The following is a 17,435-nucleotide window of genomic DNA, read 5'->3' as shown; positions in this document are numbered from 1 at the left end:
TTTGTTCATCAGTGAGCTCCTTCGGGACCCTTTTTGCACACCCCTTTCTCATGCCAAGATTTTCAGTTACGATTTTCCTAACTGTTTCTCTATTGATGTCTACCTGGTCTGCTATGCTTCTCACAGTCAGCCGACAATTTTGACCCACAATTTGATGAATTTTTGCAATGTTTTCATCAGTTCTGCTTGTTACTGGCCACTGTGACCTCTCTTCATCAGTGACACATTCTCTTCCCTCACAAAAACGTTTAATCCATCTGTACACTGCCGTTCTCTTCACAGCATTATCCCCACACACTTGGACTAACATGTCTCTGATTTCACTTCCACTCTTGCCAAGTTTAACAAGAAATTTAATGTTTGTTCGTTGCTCTAATGCAAGTTCAGATATTCTCATGACAGCACACAAAAACATGCAACAACAATAATGAATGCCACTCAGCAAGACCCCGCCACATGTCGGCACAAACACAGCTGTGAGACACTGATATACCAAGGTTATGAAACCTTACTGAGCTGTTTGTACAGCAATGCCCATGTAAGCGCATGGTGGCAAGTTCGCGAACTTAATTGTCTGACCGCATATACATTATATCATCACTTGCAGTCCTACTAAATTCTTTTAATTTATACAAATATACTACAATTTGTTTAACTGTTCTTTTGCCTCTCATTTTTTTATGTTAAAAAGCAATAATTTCTATAATGGGATATGTGTAACTAGAGTCATGAAATGTGATCTTGGATAATACATTGATGAATTTTTAAACTTTTAAATAGTTATATATTTATTTGCATACACATGTATTTACTTATAATTAGATATTCATTATAAACAATGTAATAGTTTTTGACAGTCACATAATATTGATTATAACTTAAGAATGAAGTGCATTTAACTAAGTGTCTTGACTTAAAGACTGAGAAAACAGCATGGAGGCATGTGGATATGAGACAGACCATGAACTTAGTGCTGAAATGAGAGAAGTTTAAAAAAAGTTCCATGAACAATTCTACATAAACATCCTTGGGAACATATTTTTGTGTACTTGTCTGATGATTTCCTTGGGATGAATTCTTATAATTGCTCGAGAGGTAGGCACATTTCTCAAGTTTTACGTATGATTTGCCAAACTGCTCTGCATAAAGGATGCCCCCATTTACCCTCCCACGTTCCATCCGATTGGAATAAGCGTCATGAAGATGGAGGTTTGGTTTTGTTCATCTCTGTAGACGCCATATTTACAGCCGTCCTTAGAAAATAGCAGATTCTCCATAAACGTACGCTAGGTAGATTTGTCAAGGACTTTGAAGGGTCTGAGATCTTACTGCACTGGGAAGTTAACAAGTTGGTCAGCCATGTCTTCATGGATGCTAAGAATGAAACAAGACTCCTAGGCCAGAAAGTACGGACTTTATCAGTGCAATAGCAATGGCTAGTGGGCCAGCATTTGTGCCAGTTTCCCAAGCCCCACTTACAGAGCGCAGTGTAAAAGGGACAGGGGTGCTTGCACACACAGTGACTTGCAAAAAAGCAAACTTGAGCTGAGGGACCCTGAATCGTGCATAATGAGCAATAAACCCACCTGGACTTTGCCCAAAAGGAGACATTACCTTCTACACTGGACAGTAAACAAACTTCCTCTTTGCTCCAGAGCGAGAGACTATCTGTGTTCTCCAAGGCTGTTCGCTACACATTCTTAAAAAGACAATCTGGAAAAGCTGTTCATAAAACATGCAGAAACATAAGAGACGCATACCCGGCCCTCCTTTCTATGCTGTGTTGGCTTTCGGCAAATTCTCCCACGAGTACGCTGCTCCATTGACCACTTCAATTAATCTGATCAACAGAGGCTAGAACCAAATCCACTCAAATCCAGGCTTTGTCTCATACAGCACGTAAGTAAGGCTACTGTCAACAGGACTCCAAGCAACCGTCTTGGCCTCGGCAATTCCCCCTGCCCATGGTCACGGACTCAGCTGCCTGAACAAATCCCATAAACCATCGGGGTCGAGCTCAGAAAGCCAGGTGGCTTTCTCCTTAAATTTTCCTATTGACGTTTCCTCTTGGCCCAAGCCACTGGACCAGATACAACAGGATGTACTAGCAACTGCACGGATACTTCTGTGCCCTGCAGAAAAGAAGCCCGGGGCAATGATATCATTTCTAACAACCCTGGTGGGTGCGTTGAGGGTGATCTGAATGGCTTCCGGGGATGAAGGTAACACTGATCCCTTCAGCTGAAGTCACGGCCAAGTTTCATACCACCTATTCCAATGGGATAACTTCCATCGCAGGGATAACTGCGTACAGGATGCAAAAACTAAAGGCAGGCATCATTCCGGGATGATTGGGGCAGCCTCATTTTAGCAAGACCTCTGCAGCCATCAGAAGGCTGTGTCTGTGACTTTTCTTTAAACACTGACGATCTCTTATGCCTACCCTACGGTCCACGTCATGGGGTTTTCAGGCGGAAGACAAGCTCATGCCTGGCTTCCACACAAGGAGTAGATTCCCAAGGGAGCACATGCTATCCCCGGAAAGAGAGTGTTGCTTACCACGGTTGGGGACTCCCAAGTGGAACCTACGCCAGTCAGAGGGCACAGGATGACAACGTCTGGAGCATGTCCTCCTGGCCGGCTGGTCGACCTGCCAGCATCAGTAGTTTGAAAAATGGAGGAACTACCTGAGGGCAGCAGTCGGTCCAACGTGTCCATGCCACCAGGTGGGGCATTTGTCCACCCACAGAATGAATGAGCAGTGGCTGTGGGAATGGAGATAGACAAGAGGGGTTTTGCATGGGAGGTACAGGGGCTGGGGCCAACCCCTGTGGTCCCCAACAGACTCCTAGGTAAGGTAAAGAAGACAGTGATCAAATGATCAGAGCCGTCTGGGGGGCGGGGGCAGACTTAAGGCATTTGCAGCAGCCTGGGAATCCTTTCCTTTGTAAGGACGGTCCAGCGGTGGCTCTGAGAGACAAGGATTCTTAATGTCCTTTCCTTCCCCATCTGTCCTGGAGCCCAAGGTGTCCCCTCCCCCGCTGCCTGGGCCGTTGCTTTCTCCACGGCCACAAAATCAGCGTGTCCATTCCAGGAGCTATAAGCTCAGCTTTTCCAGTCAGTCATCCCCTGCTGGCACCCAGCCCTCTTGTCTGAAAGGCTGATACAGGGACAAGGGCATTTTAATAAAACGGATAGAGAACCATGGTGGCCCCACTTTAGGGGGCCACCGTGGGGGGGTTCAGTGAGCAGGGTACTCGATGAAATGGTCATCATCCCCATGATCTAGGACCCTGTTAATCCGACAAGAGAGTCCAGCTGACTAAAACAGAGTTACGTGTGCGTCTCCTAGGCCCCCTCCAGCCAAGTTCCCACCCTGTGATGGTTCATTTTATGTGTCAACCTGACTGGGCCACAGGGTGCCCAGACATGTGGTCAAACGTGATTCTGGGTGTGTCCGTGTGGGTGGTTCTGGGTGAGATTCATATTTGAATCAGTAGCCTATATAAAGCAGGTTGCTGCTTTCACATGGGCCTCAGCCAATCATTGAAGACTCAAGCAGAGGAGAAGAAAAGGCTGAGTGAGAAAGGACCCTTTCTCTCTGCCCAACTGTCCTCACGCTGGGACGTTGGTCTTCCTCTGCCTCCAGACTCCGACTTGAGCTGGAACTGATGCCACCGTCTCTCCTGGGTGTCCCGCTTGCCAATTACAGACCTGGGACTTCTCGGCCTGCATAATCACACAGGTATGCTTACTGGCTCCTATCGCTTCTTTTTACCTGAAGATCCCAGACTGGTCATACATTCCAGGAAGGAATACGCTAGGTTGCTGTCAGCCCAGAAATGGTCAAGGTCGAATTCTGAATTTTCAAAATAAGTCACCCCCCACCCTTTCATTCTCAGGAAGTGGCCACGAGGAGATGGGGCTTTTCTGGGGACAACTGTATTCAGTGGCCAGACCGCCAGCCAGGAGGAGGTGAGAGACGGGGAGAGTCAGAAATCTTTCTGGGTTGGGTTTTTAGGACTCAGATGCTTGCAGATGTTCGGGAGCATTATGAGCTGAACTGTGTCCCCTCAAAATTCATATGTGGAAGTCCCAACCCCTGGGACCAGTATTTGGAGACGAGCTGTTAAAGAGGTAATTAAGGTAAAATAAGGTCATGAGGAGAGGCCGTAATTCAATTTATATACAATATATACTTATATAAATATAAGCTACCCCAGCACCCCCAATGGCTGCAAAGTTTCCATAGCAGCAGCCACCGTTTCCTGTGTCACGCGATTCCCCAGGGGATAAATCAGCTCAATGCTGCAGTAGAGTCGGGTTTGCCCTCCTCAGCGTCACTAAGGGCTGGGAGATGGCTCTCCAGCGGGGCCTGCCCAAGGGTCTTCATTGGCTTCTGAGCATCCACTGTGGCTTGAGATTCGCGGTCAGGTCACTCAAACCAGTGCCCCCAGATCCCATATGGAAGCAAAAACCACGACGGTGGGAATTCTCAGGGTGAATCCCCAGGGAGTCCCATCTCTGTTTTCTCTCTCTCAGTCCTGCAGATCACAAGGCCCTAATGCTTCTCAGAAACCCCCGTGCTCTCCAAGTCCCCAAGTAGCATCACTCCATGCACTTGTCAAATTGCCACTGGGTAAAGCAGGATTTCAGACTTTAAAAACAGACAGAAAAGACAGACGCATTCGAAAAGAACAGAAATGACTCGGGAAAACCCAGCATCTTTGTAGACTCAACGCATCTCATGTGAATAAATGAATAAAAATACATGACCTGCCCAAGGTCACACAGCCAATTAGCCAGGGCTGGAACTCAACCCCAGGGCACCAGCTGAGGCTGCTGGAAACTTCTACAGTACAGTATTATCTGGAATTTCTTCCTTCTTAGCATGTGTCTGTCAGGACACCGCCTACACTAAAATAAAATTATTTGTTCACTTGTCTGTCTCTCCCACGTGACTTCAAACTCATGTGATACATTATCTATTTACCTATGGGTTTATTTTCAACCTACTCCCATTAGGATGTAAATTCTATAAAGACAGGGCTTTTTTCTTTTCTTTTTAATTGATGTGAAATTCATATAATATAAGGTTAACCACTGGAAAGTGTACAATTCAGTGGCCTTAAGTACATTCCAAAGCATTTTCATCACCCTAAGGGAGACCCCGAACCGATGAGGCAATCCCTCCCTACTATCCCCTCCCCCCAGCCGCTGGCAATCATTCGTCTCCTTGTGTCTCTATGGATTTTGCCTATTCTGGACATTTCATACAAATTAAGTTGTATAATATGTATCTGCCCTTAGCGTGATATTTTCAAGATTTACCCACGATGTAGCATGTCTCAGTGTTTCATTCCTTTATATGGCCAAATAATATTCCATTGTATGGACAGACCCCATTGGGTTTATCGGTTCATTTGTACACAGACAGCTGGGGGTTTCTATCTTTTGGCCACTGTGAACAGGGCAGGACCTTTTTTTCCTGGTCCGGCCCTGTTTCCCGGTGCCTAGAACTGAGGCAGGGAGAGAGTATGCCAAGGGTTACTAATTTCCATCCTTCCGGGGACATACAGGCATTACTAAAAGGCTTGTAGACCTGAGATCAAAAGAATAAATTACCAGACAGGCCTTAACAGTAGGAGGCAGTGCGAAGGAGGAAGGGAGGGGCCCAGCGGGAGGAAAGCTTTCTATTTTTTACCTTTTGAACTTGAAAAGGTGAGTCATGATGGCCACAGAGAGACATATTTATATGCCTAGTTCTGAGGAATGAGGTTACTTATCATCAGACAGCAAAGGCGAAACGACACATTAAGATGTTGGGAGATTCACAGTAAATCAAAAGTAGGCGTTAGAGGCAGAGCCTACCTACCACCGAGCTCCAGGGAGAAAGTCATTGAAATCCGATTGCTTCCCCACAAAGGACTTCATTTAAATTGCTGAAATTACCCAAGGAGCCTGTTGCAAAAAAAAAAAAAAAATAGAACGGGCGAGCGCAGTAATTTCTCTTTAATTGTTGATGCAATTTAGAAGAAATTAAATTGCAATTATGTTCGTTTACTTATGAGGAGACCGCGTGTGAACACCCTGTGGGGACCCCTATCAGCCTTTGGAAAACAAGACGGTGTTTTGTTCGGGATGGGTCGGTGAGGACCGCGCTGGGCCTTAGTGGGTTTGGCTACTTCGGCGCGCCCTCTCGTGGCCGTTGGTGGCAGGTCCTGCAATTGCCCTTCGTTCCCCACCGCAGTGAACAGGGGCCAATTTCAGCCACACTAGGGGGACGGGGGACCCGCAAATTCATTCACTCTTAAACGGGAAAGTCTGTCTCAGCATGTGCCGCTTGGGGGTGCGGGAAGGGTTATCGGGGTCAACCGACTTTAAAAACTGTTTGGCACTTTGTTCGTCCCCAAGCCCCCCCTTAACAGTGTTATGCTGGAGAGTTCCCCGCGAGCACACACAGATGACGTCCTGTTTTCTAATGGCTGTAACATCTTGAATTTCATACAGTCCCCTACTGATGGACACACAGATTGTCCCCTTCTCCTCCCTGCCCATCCCTTCTCCTCCTTCTCAGTTACAACAGTGCAGCAGTTACTCTCCTATCTTTGCATACGGTGCACATATTCCTGGCAGTGGAATGGGCACGTTACTTACTGTTGAAGGGAATCAATCTGAGAGGCGGTGGATGACACTGAAAGTGCCTCTCCCCGCCCCCTTCCTGTCACAAGCATTCACAGGGCACTTCCCGGTTGCTGGGCTGGGAACTGAGGATACAGAGGTCAGTAACCCGTGGCCCCCACCCTAAGGCGCCCACTGTGTACTTGGGCAGACGGACCCGTCAGCAAATCAACACCTGTTGTGTAACATGGTCTACGAGAGAGGGGACATAAAAGAAAACTGTGGTCAAACCTGGGAGAAGTCAGGAAGGCATCTCAGAGGAGGCCTCACGCCTCTGGTGTCAGAAGAACTTTCTAAGGTGGGAGGGGTAACTCCTTCGCACGTGCCCAAAGGCGGGAAGCACCTGAAGCGCTCAGTGTGGCTGAGTGAGGGGAGGAACTAGTCAGGAAGGGGTGGGGCCAGATAACCAGGGACCTTGTCAATCATTCCAGGGAGCTTGGATCTCATGTTGTCGGATAAGGTTTCTCAGGTGGACTCTGGAGGTCACGTATTTCAGAATCCCCCAGGGGAGGAAGAGGTCTTTATTTCCAAATGGAGATTCCCGGGACTCACCCGGATCTACTGAAGCAAACTCTTTGGAGACAGAGCTGTGGAATCTGTGTTCCTTGGGCCATTTTTCACTCTCACAAAAGCCTGAGAACCCTGCTGTTGAGAACTGTAAATGCTTTATGTTTGTCACCAGGTGGTGACGTTCATTTTGGTTACTACCGGTGAGAGAACCAGCCAGGAGCAAACAAGCTGGATGAAGAGTGCTGGAGGGACAAGGCTTATGTAACCGTCAGGACAAGAACACAACAAGCAAGACCGCTAAGTTAGATATGAGACCGGCTAATTTTCTGCAAGACAAACCCTGAAAATCATGTTTGGGGTTGACTTTGTTACTGGGTTATAAAATCATAACTCATCACAATTTTACAGGACAGTAAAACGACTGCAATCCATTGTAGATTGTTCATCAAAATCCTGCGACAAAAAAGCTGTATTTCCTGAAAGCGTCATGTGAGTCAAGCAGGGTAATTAGTAAATGCTCTCAGCAATGGGCAAACCTTTTCTGTAACGGGCCAGATGCTAGTTAATTTGAGCTTCATGGAGCAGGTATAGATCATATGTAAGTGAATGGGCATGGCTGTGTCCCAATAAAACTTTATTTACAAAAACAGGTAACAGGCCAAATTTGGCCCCTGGCCATAGTTTGTTAACCCCTGCTAGGATTTAAACTCCAGAGGCTGTGTGTCCTTAACCACTAGGTACACTGCCTCACGTACACGCTTCAGGTGCACTACCTCAGGGACACTGCCTCAGGTATACTCTCAGGTACGCTGTCTCAGGGGCACTGCCTCTCTCTTTAGCCAGCTAGTCCTCTACTAAATCAGGGGCACAGCTAGTGATGGGTCCTGGACCTCTGGGGAGTGACCAGGCAGGAGGCTGTGCTGGGCTCAAACGCTACGGATTGTTTCTGTCTGAAGAGCCTGAGTCGTCTGTGAGCCTCATGTGCCAGGGGTTTGAGCGCTGTGACACCTTAACTCGGCGGCTGACTCTGGAGCAGTTATGGAAACTCCACAGGAAATTCCACTTTTTAAAAGCAACCATTACCACTCGAGAAGCTTCTGTGTTCATCTGAAGATGCCCAACTTTGGAACCAAGGAATAGTTTTGTTCTCTTTGGAGTGGATGACCTCAAGTTACAGGGGAATAATTCTTGACTGGCTAGGTTGCACTTTACCATCAGAAATCACAGGAGTGGCAGAAGCACCAGGCCACCTTATTTTCATTAAAAATGACCTTGTACCAACTGGAACCCTGAATTCGCCATGATTGGAGACTTTTTTCCTCCTCGCATTCTAGGGGACTGGAGTGCAAGTGAATGAGTAGGACACGCATAAGGACACTGGCCATCAGTCCAGTGCTTCAGGAGACTTGTCAGAGGTTGTCACATGGCTGGGGGACGTCAGTGTCCCAGGAGGCTTACTCACGGGGCTGTGGGCCGGAAGCCTCAGTTTCCCGCCAAAGGGACAGTTCCACAGGGGTGTTTCAGTGTCCTCACGTGAGGGCGGACTTTTTCCCAGTGAGGGATTCTGGAGGAAACCACAGGATCTAGACTTGGAAGGCACACGCTACCATCCCCCAGTGTCCTATGGGTTTCACAGCCCTGCTCAACGTGGGAAAGGACGAAGGGCGTGAGCACCAGGGGGTGACAATCACTGGTGGCCATCCTGGAGGCTGGAGGCCATCCTGGAGGCTGGCCACCGCAGGAGCAATTGGAGGAGAAGAAAGCCTGGCAGAAACAGCACATCTAGGGGTGGGCGTGGCAGGAGTCGAGGAGGGAAGGGCAGTTTGCTTGTTGGGTTCTGAGGCTCAGGTACGCCACGTAAGAATTTTAACTGGGGCCCAAGAAACGTTATGAAGACAGGGGTGTGACAGGGTCAGGTTTAGGATACTCCTTCTGCTGGCAGTATCTCCAGAAGATGGAGAAAGATGTGCCAGAGGGAGCAGGCCCATTTGGGGGCTGCTGTCATAATGTAAATGAAGACAGAGTGAGATGGTCGGGAGACAGGTGGGGGCTGCTCTAACTAAGAGACCTAAGAATGAGGTATTTGGTTCTCTCTCACATAACAGTCCATGGTGGAGGTCTAGGGATGGAATCATCGGGTGAAAGAGTTGGGGACCCAGGCTCTTTCCATCTCCTTGTATTCTCAACACAGGGCTTTTACCTTCTGACCCAAGAGAGCTGCTGCAGCTCCTGCCAGCATGTGTACATTCCAGCCAGAGAGAAGAGGGAAAGGAAAGAGGGGAGGTCATGCTCCTCACTTTAAGGGCACAATCGGGAAACTGCACCCATCACTCCTGCTCACATGACCCCACTGACAGCAAAGGAGGATGGGAAATGTAGTCTTTAATTTGAATGGCTCTGTGCCCAACTACAATTCAGGAAGGAAGAAGGTGAGATTAGTTATTAAGGACAACTAGCCCTTTCTGTCCAGTGGTGATGACGGCGAGTGAGATGAGATGCCAGAATCAAGTGCTCTTTCTGAGGGAGATTTAACAGGATTTGGTAATTGAATGAATGAAAGGGATGAGGAAGAAAGCATCTCAGAGGACAGTGAGGTTTCTAACTTCGTATAGTTTAGAAGACACCTCGCCCAGAGGGTCTGAGATGTGCCTCTCCCTCTCCAGAAAATACAAAACCCTTCACGATCCTTTTCTGTACCCAGCTCATTCGGGCCGCTCTCCACCCCAAATGTACACCCAGCTGCTGTTTACTTAGGAAATGAAAACTCATTTTAGTGATAGCTTTAGCAAAACCTAATCTCGACGCAAATCCGCTGCTGCGGCCATCGAACACGTACCAGGGATTCCAGAGTCAACTAGAAACGACTTCTGACTTATCAGCTCTGCGGTCATCTACCTCACAGCACAACCCTACCAGGGCGTTAAAAAAGCACACACTATGCTGGCCAAGGAGGAAGATGTGGGACATAAATCCTTCAAACAAACTGTTGTGGCGATGTTGTTCAGAATCAACTTTCTGGAAATCGATTTGGCTTGATTCTGTTTCCATGTTTATCCTAAGGATATAATCAGTGATGGAGACAAATATTTAGAACAAGAGTCACCAAACCTTTCTATAAAGAGCCTGATCATAAATAGTTGAGGCTTTGTGGGACATACGGTCTCTGTTGACAATATGTAAATGAATGTGTGCGGCTGTGTTCTAATAAAACTTTATTGACAAACACCTGCCGAGGGCCAGATTTAGCCCACAAGGATATAGTTTGATGATTTAGAGTTAGGACAAAATGCCATTTATAATGGTGTATAATTAAGCGTGTCCTAAATATTCAACAATTGGGAATGACTTAAACTATACTATATCCATGAGAAAAAAAATGATGTAGCCATTAAAAATGGGGTTTGTGAAGAAATCATCATGAACTAGGAATGTGTTTAGAGCATAATCATGTAGATGAGAATCAGTTTAGCCATTAATCAAGAGTCTGAACTCTGGAGTCAGAGAAATCTAAGCTTGATTCCAAACTTGGGCGCTTCCTGGCTGTTTGACCTTGGATCGATTGCTTAATTTCCATTAAATTTTAGTTTCTGCACTTGAAAAATGGAGACCAAAAAATGACCTATCTTGTAAGGTTGTTGAGAGACAATGTATGTAGCATATCGCTTAGCATATAAGTGCTTAGCAAATAATTTTTCTAAAACTGGAAAATTAAGAATGAATTTATTTTTATAGCTTGGTGGATTGCCAAAATATGTAACCCTGGAGTTCACTGTGTGTCATGGCCTGTGTTCCAGGGGCACTGAGATCATGGCTACTGTTTTGATTCTTTGGGGCCCTTACCTGACACGATGCCTTACACTTGTGGGGTAGAGCATCCTGGTGTGGTTTCCTAGTAGCAGGGACTATTTATTTCAAGATCTAATTCCCCTCTTGCTTTTTCTCACCTTCCTCTTCTCCCACATAAAACTCCATTCTCTGCCGTGTACTCTCTCTCTGTTTACTTCTCTATCTCTGTCTCTCTCAAAACACTCTGCACGGTCTCCAATTGTAACCGCCCTCCTACCGTGATGATGTCCACCTGACCTCTTCGCTTTGCTCGTATTTCTACTCTTAGTGCCTTTAAAATTGAATTCAACTTTCAAAGGTCCTTTTACACCTGATCCTTCCAAAACCAATCTACTGGAATCGATGGGTGTCCACACTCATTTGTGCATCAAAAGTCTTATTGGGTGTTGGTAGAACATGCAGATTCCCTGGCGCCCACACCTCCAGGCTATGGACTCAACTCTTTGCCGGTGGGGTTTTGGTAAAGGTTATTTTCACAAGATTCTTACAACTGATCTGATGCACAACCAGGTTGGGGAATCACGTGTCACTGTTGAATATATTACAGTTGGAATTTTACGCTGATTATATGTGAATGAATATCTGCCTCCTCTGCAAGACCCTGAACCTCACAGACATGGAATTATATCTGGCACATACGAGTTCAGTTGAAGAAACCAACGAATGCCTACAACAGGATGTGGTGACGCGGTTCCCACAAACAACCAGCAGGTGGCGGAAGAGGCTAGGCCACAGTTAACCAAAAAAATCTGTTGCCATTCTTCCTAAGATTTAGATCAAGGGTCAGTTTTAAAAATGGTTCTTACGAACAGCTCCACAAATTTATGGAATGATTTCTATTTATGGCGCATTGAAAACTCTCTTGGGGAATTCTTTCAAAACTCATTAAAAACTGGAAACGGTAAATGAATTTCCCTAGAAGAGGAATGATTTTCTTTCCTCCAACAATCTCATCTATTAAGTATTTTCAAAGAGTACTTGGTATTTGAAACACGCATATTTTCTTAAAACATATATATATATGGTGGTACTTCCTGCACCTTCTTGGGCCTCGGTTTTTCCTTCTGCAAAATGGAGTCAGAAAAAGATGGTTTCCAAAGCCCCTTCCAGGCATGAGGGGGGTCCTGGGTAGGGGTAAAGGGTTGAAATTTTCTGTTTCTTAATCTGGGTGCTGGTTATACAGGTGTGCTCAGATTGTAAAAATTTATAAAGCTGTATACTTATAATAGGTGCACTTTTCTGTCTGTATGTTAAATTTCAAAAAGGGGTAAAAAAAAAAAAGCAAAATCAATAAAGGCCCAATATTAGTTTCCTATCAGCTGTCATAACAAATTATCACCAATTTAGTGGCTTAAAACAACACAAATTTATGATGCAGTTGCTATGGAAAACAGTATGTAGGTTCCTCAAAAAATTATAAATAGAACTACCATATGATCCAGCAATCCCGCTTCTGGGTATATATTCAGAATAATTGAAAACAGGCGCTCGAAGACGTACTTCTACACCCCTGTTCACTAAAGCATTATTCACAACAGCCCAGAGGTAGAAGCAAGACAAGCGTGCATCCACAGATGATGGATAAGCAAAATGTGGCGCATCCACACAACGGAATATTATTCAGCCTTAAAAAGGAAAGACATTCTGACACATGCTACAACATGGATGAAACTTGAGGACATTATGCTGAGTGAAATAAGCCAGTTACAAAAGGACAACTACTGTATGATTCCACTTCTATGAGGTTCCTAGAGCAGTCAAGTTCATAGAGAAAGTAGAATGGTGGTTGTTGGGGCCTGGTGCAGCGGGGGAGGGGAGAAGGGAGACTCGTTCAATGGATATCAAGTTTGTTTTGCAAAATGAAAAAGTTCTAGAGGTCTGTTGCACAACCCTGTACATATAGGTAATACTGCTAGATTGTACACTTAAAAGTGGTTAAGATGGAACCTTTTATGTTATGTGTCTTTTACCACAATAAAAAAACCCTGCAAACATATTATTGTACAAGTCTACATCAGAAGTCCAAAATGGGATAAAGCGTCAGCAGGGCTGCATGTCTTTCGGCAAGTTCTATGGGAAATTCAGTTTCCTGCTCATTTGAGTTGTTGGCAGAATTTAGTTCTTGCAATTATAGGGCCGAAGCCCAATTTTCTTTTCTTTTTCAATTACAGTTGACATTCAGTGTGCAGGCTTGATGTGGCCTCTTCTTTATATTAAGTTATAGATAGGAGTTCTGTTCAGCTAGTCTCCAGGTGGTTCTCCAGGTTGACTGTTCGATAATGTAGTTATCACTTTCATGTGGTGATGGGAGGAGGCGAGCACAGCGTGTATCTACTCCGCCATCTTGTCCGATTTTCTTGCTGGCTGTCAGCGGAGGGCTGTTCTCAGATTCTAGAGGCTGTCCCAGTCCTTGGTTCCCTTCCTCCATCTTCAAAGCCAGCAATGGTGAGTAGAGTCTTTCTCATGTTGAATCTCTCTGACCCCCTCTTCCATTTTTTAAGGACTCTTATGATGAGATTGGGTCCCCCTGGATAAACCAGGATCATCTCCCCATGTCAAGGTCCACAGTTTAAATCGGCAAAGTTCCTTTTGCCAAATAAAGTAACACATTCACTAGTTCTGGGGAATTAGGGCGGGGGCATCTTCGGGGTGGCCGTCATTCTATCCACCATTGGCCCCTTCCAGCCCTTTCCTGATTGTCCTAATTTATCTCCACATGATGGCAGGAGAGAAGGTAATAATATGAGAATGGATGCCAATATTGATTCTAATATGAATAGAGGGGTCAGGTTTATTGAGTGTTTATTATGTGCCAGACACATTTGAAGCACATCACAAGCCTCCCCTCGTAGAATTCTTTTAGGGGGTAAATGTTATTATTTTACAGCCAAGGAAATCGAAGCCTACAGTGAATAATTAACCTGTCTCATGGCACACTGATGTGAATGATGGATTTGCTATAAATTTGGGATTTATGTTCATACAGTCTGCGTGCTTCATCATTTGGCTATACTGCCTCTTTAATACATGTAATAATACAGATGACAAAATATTAATTAGGAGATCACACTTGTACATTTCAAAGAAATACCAGGAAGCAGGGAGTTCAAGAGAGTGGGGAACTGGACGCAGTACCACATTTGTTTTACAATCGATGACAATGCAACTGAGAGGGAAGGCAGGTACTTGTCCAAGGTCATGCAGCCAGACGAGGTCTTATAATCTTAGACTCTTCAGAATAGAAGGGTCTTGAAATCTGTTTCATCTCTCTGCATTTGGGTAGGACATAATACAGCCCAGCTTACAGAGAAAATCTAGCTTTGGGGGTGTATGTGGTGGTGATGAGATTATGATTATTAACTTGCTTTTCTAATTACACATGAAAGGAAGCATTCTTTCAATTCTTGCTGCACTCAGAGGACCGTGCTGGGAAGACCACATTTGCCCTCTTGCACCCTGTGTCCAGCCTTCCCATGTGATTCCAGAGTAAATCCTGATTGGTTTAAGTCCATCCTGATGGCTCCCAGGCTCAGCAGTGGGAATTTGGTCCTGATCTGTCCAATAGAACATGAGGGGAGTCTGGTAGGAATTTATCCTATCGAAAAACTCCAAGAATATAAAGACACATGTGGCAGGATGGGCATATGTTGCCAGGTTGACTCCGCCAACATATGGCTCCCCTTTCCGTGGGAGGATCTTACTTTTTTTGCCATTTGAACTCAGACAAGGCCATGTGACTTCTTTTAGGGAAAAAAAAAAAAGTGAGCAAGTCACATGTGCCACTTCCTGGCAGAAGCTTTAAGTATGTATGTCTTGTCACCCTCTCTTTTCTCCATGTTATACCGTCCTGCTAATTTCCGATAATGGCTGCTCCATGAGCCTGTTTGCTGGGGTGAGGACGACGTGCGGCTGAGCCCCCTATGACCACCAGAGGAAATGTATCACGAGCAAGAAATAAATCTTTCTTGTTTTCAGCAACTAAGACTTGAAATACTCATTACAGCACCCTACCCTCGCCCATCCAGACGGAATCTGCAACAGTGCAAACTGGAAGTAATGCTAATAATCCATCACAGGGGCTAAGTTAATACATTATGGTACAGTTCACCAATCGTCTATTTGTGTAGCCTTAGCAAAGAAAAAAAGAAAAAGAAAAAAGTCAATCTCTATTACTGAGATGGAGAACAGTCCACATTAAGTGAAAAAAAAAAACCAAGTCGTGGAACAGTTTATTCAGCATGATCACATTGTTTTGAAACAATTTACGTACATACGTTAGTAACGTGCATAGAAACAAAAAAAAACGAAAAACTGGAGGAATATATACCAAACTGTCAGCAGCGGCTATCTCCCCATTTTAGACTTCTGTATTGTTTGAATATCTCTCCGTTTCCGATTTCTGTACTGTTTGAATTTTTACAAGATCTGAGTCAAGATTCCCCTTGCTCTGTGGATCTCTTTCATCTGCCGGTTGGCAGCTAGACTGGATTATGCAAATTGGCTTTCCCCTTGGATGGATTTGACAATCGACAGGGTTAAGTCTGGAGGCAAACACAAGCGTTTGTTAAGTGGGGACAGGCCAATACATGGCAGTTTGAGCAGCATTTCTGGAACGTTTTTTCCAAGCCCATCCAAAGCAGAGTGTAATGGAATAGTCAACTCAATACCCAGCATCAACGGCAATTATAAACCGATGGACACTCAGATGGTTTCCGGCACTTCCATGTGTCACGTATGACTCTCGGATAATTATTTTCACAGAGCGGTTTTAACAGCAATGAGGAAACAGGACGGGAGTGGGGGAGGGGTTGTCTTACTCATCTTGGAATCCTCAGTACCTGGTTCCGGCTTGGCCCGGGGTAGGTATTCAATTAATGTGACTCAGAAAATGTCTGCTTTTGATAATAACTGTAATTTAAAAAAATATTTAAGAATGATCACACAGTAAAGCTGACCTTTTATTTTTTTTGGTGTGCAGATCTGAATTTTGACACGTGTATGGATCCTATAACCGCCACCATCAGAATACAGAACGGTTCCGTCCCCCCAAGAAGCTTCACTGCGCTTTCCCTTTATAACTACATTCTCCCCTCACCCGCACTCCTGGCAAATGCCACTATGCTCTATGTCACTACAGCTCCATCTTCTCCAAAACTGTCCTACACGTGTAATCACACAGTAGCCCCTCTTTTGAGACTGGCGCTGTCACTCAGGTTTCCATTGCTGAGGACTATTCCTCAGGAACATTTCTGGAGCACCTCCTCTGTGCCAGTCTCTGTGCTAGGTCTTGGGGATACAACCAAAGACAAGGTAGCGATGGTCCCCGTTGGTTTGGAGCTTACAGACATCTGCAGTAGATTCACTGAACATAGGAGTCCTGGGGGGCCCAGAGGGAACCCCGCAGCTACTCAAAGTGTGGTGTGTGGACCAGAAGCATCAACGCCCCGAGAACATGTTAAAATGCAGAACCTCAGGCCCCACCCCAGTCCTGCTGAATCACAGTCTGCACTTTAATAAGAACTCCTGTGCAGTCATTAGACATCTCCCCTTGCTCTCCACAGAGGGCAGAAATTCCTGCCTCCTTGCCCAGTACCTACTTGGTCTTTGCACGAATATCGTCAGTCGTGGGAGCCTTTTTTTGTGCTTCAGTAGCCAGCCCTTCCATGAGGAGCAGCTCAGAGTATTTGCAGTTTTTCTTAGTCCCAACGGAAATTTGCTTTTGTATAAATTCCACACGACGCTTCTAGTTCTGACTTTTGGGTCAATCCAAAACACACACATTCTTCTTTCACCTAATACCTCTTTGGTTATTTACAGACTGAATGTCCTTTTCTCCAGGTTGACTCTCTCCAGATGCTACAATCACTATATTCATGTATTCACCCACTTAGCATATATTTATCGGTCCCTACTAAATTCAGTCACTGAACTTGACCTCTCTCAACAAAGTTTTGACATAGAGTTAAAAGGGGTTCACTGGATGTTATAGCGCTCGGATTTCTGATAAGTTATAAATGAAAGAAAGGAAACATTTGCTATGGATAGCTAGAGCTGGAAAACACATGCCCAAGTGTTAGTTAGGTAACCAAAACCTATCATTTAAAGGAGGATGGTGGATGCTATTTAGTACTTGCCCATCACTCCCACACGGGAAGTAAGCTCCACTAATGCATCATCTCACTTCTTAAGGCAAGTCAGAAATGTGGAATTGGATGTGAAGTGTGGAATATGATGTGTGCAACTATACCCGTCAGGGTTATCAACTGCTAACGGGGTCCTCTACGGTTGCCTTAAGCAGAAAAAGGGTTTATGGGTAAGGGTACATCAGGTAGCAGAGAAAACTACCTGAAGGCAGAGAATTAGGCTCAGGAAATGGGCAAAACCACGAGAAGCCCAGC

At 45.3% G+C, this 17,435-nt stretch overlaps 1 long non-coding RNA gene across 1 annotated transcript; it reads left to right on the top strand.

Annotated features, from left to right (window-relative positions):
- The first annotated feature begins 3,502 nt into the window (after positions 1-3,502).
- On the top strand, positions 3,503-4,942 carry LOC141569462 (uncharacterized). The gene is made up of 3 exons (XR_012493138.1): positions 3,503-3,745; positions 3,903-3,975; positions 4,543-4,942. It is a non-coding gene; the product is annotated as an uncharacterized LOC141569462 (long non-coding RNA).
- The last annotated feature ends 12,493 nt before the right edge of the window (positions 4,943-17,435 follow it).

This window comes from Rhinolophus sinicus, linkage group LG18 (genome assembly GCF_036562045.2).
Source record: "Rhinolophus sinicus isolate RSC01 linkage group LG18, ASM3656204v1, whole genome shotgun sequence".
Classification (NCBI taxonomy): Eukaryota; Metazoa; Chordata; class Mammalia; order Chiroptera; family Rhinolophidae; genus Rhinolophus; species Rhinolophus sinicus.
This window is presented reverse-complemented; position numbering and strand designations above follow the sequence as displayed.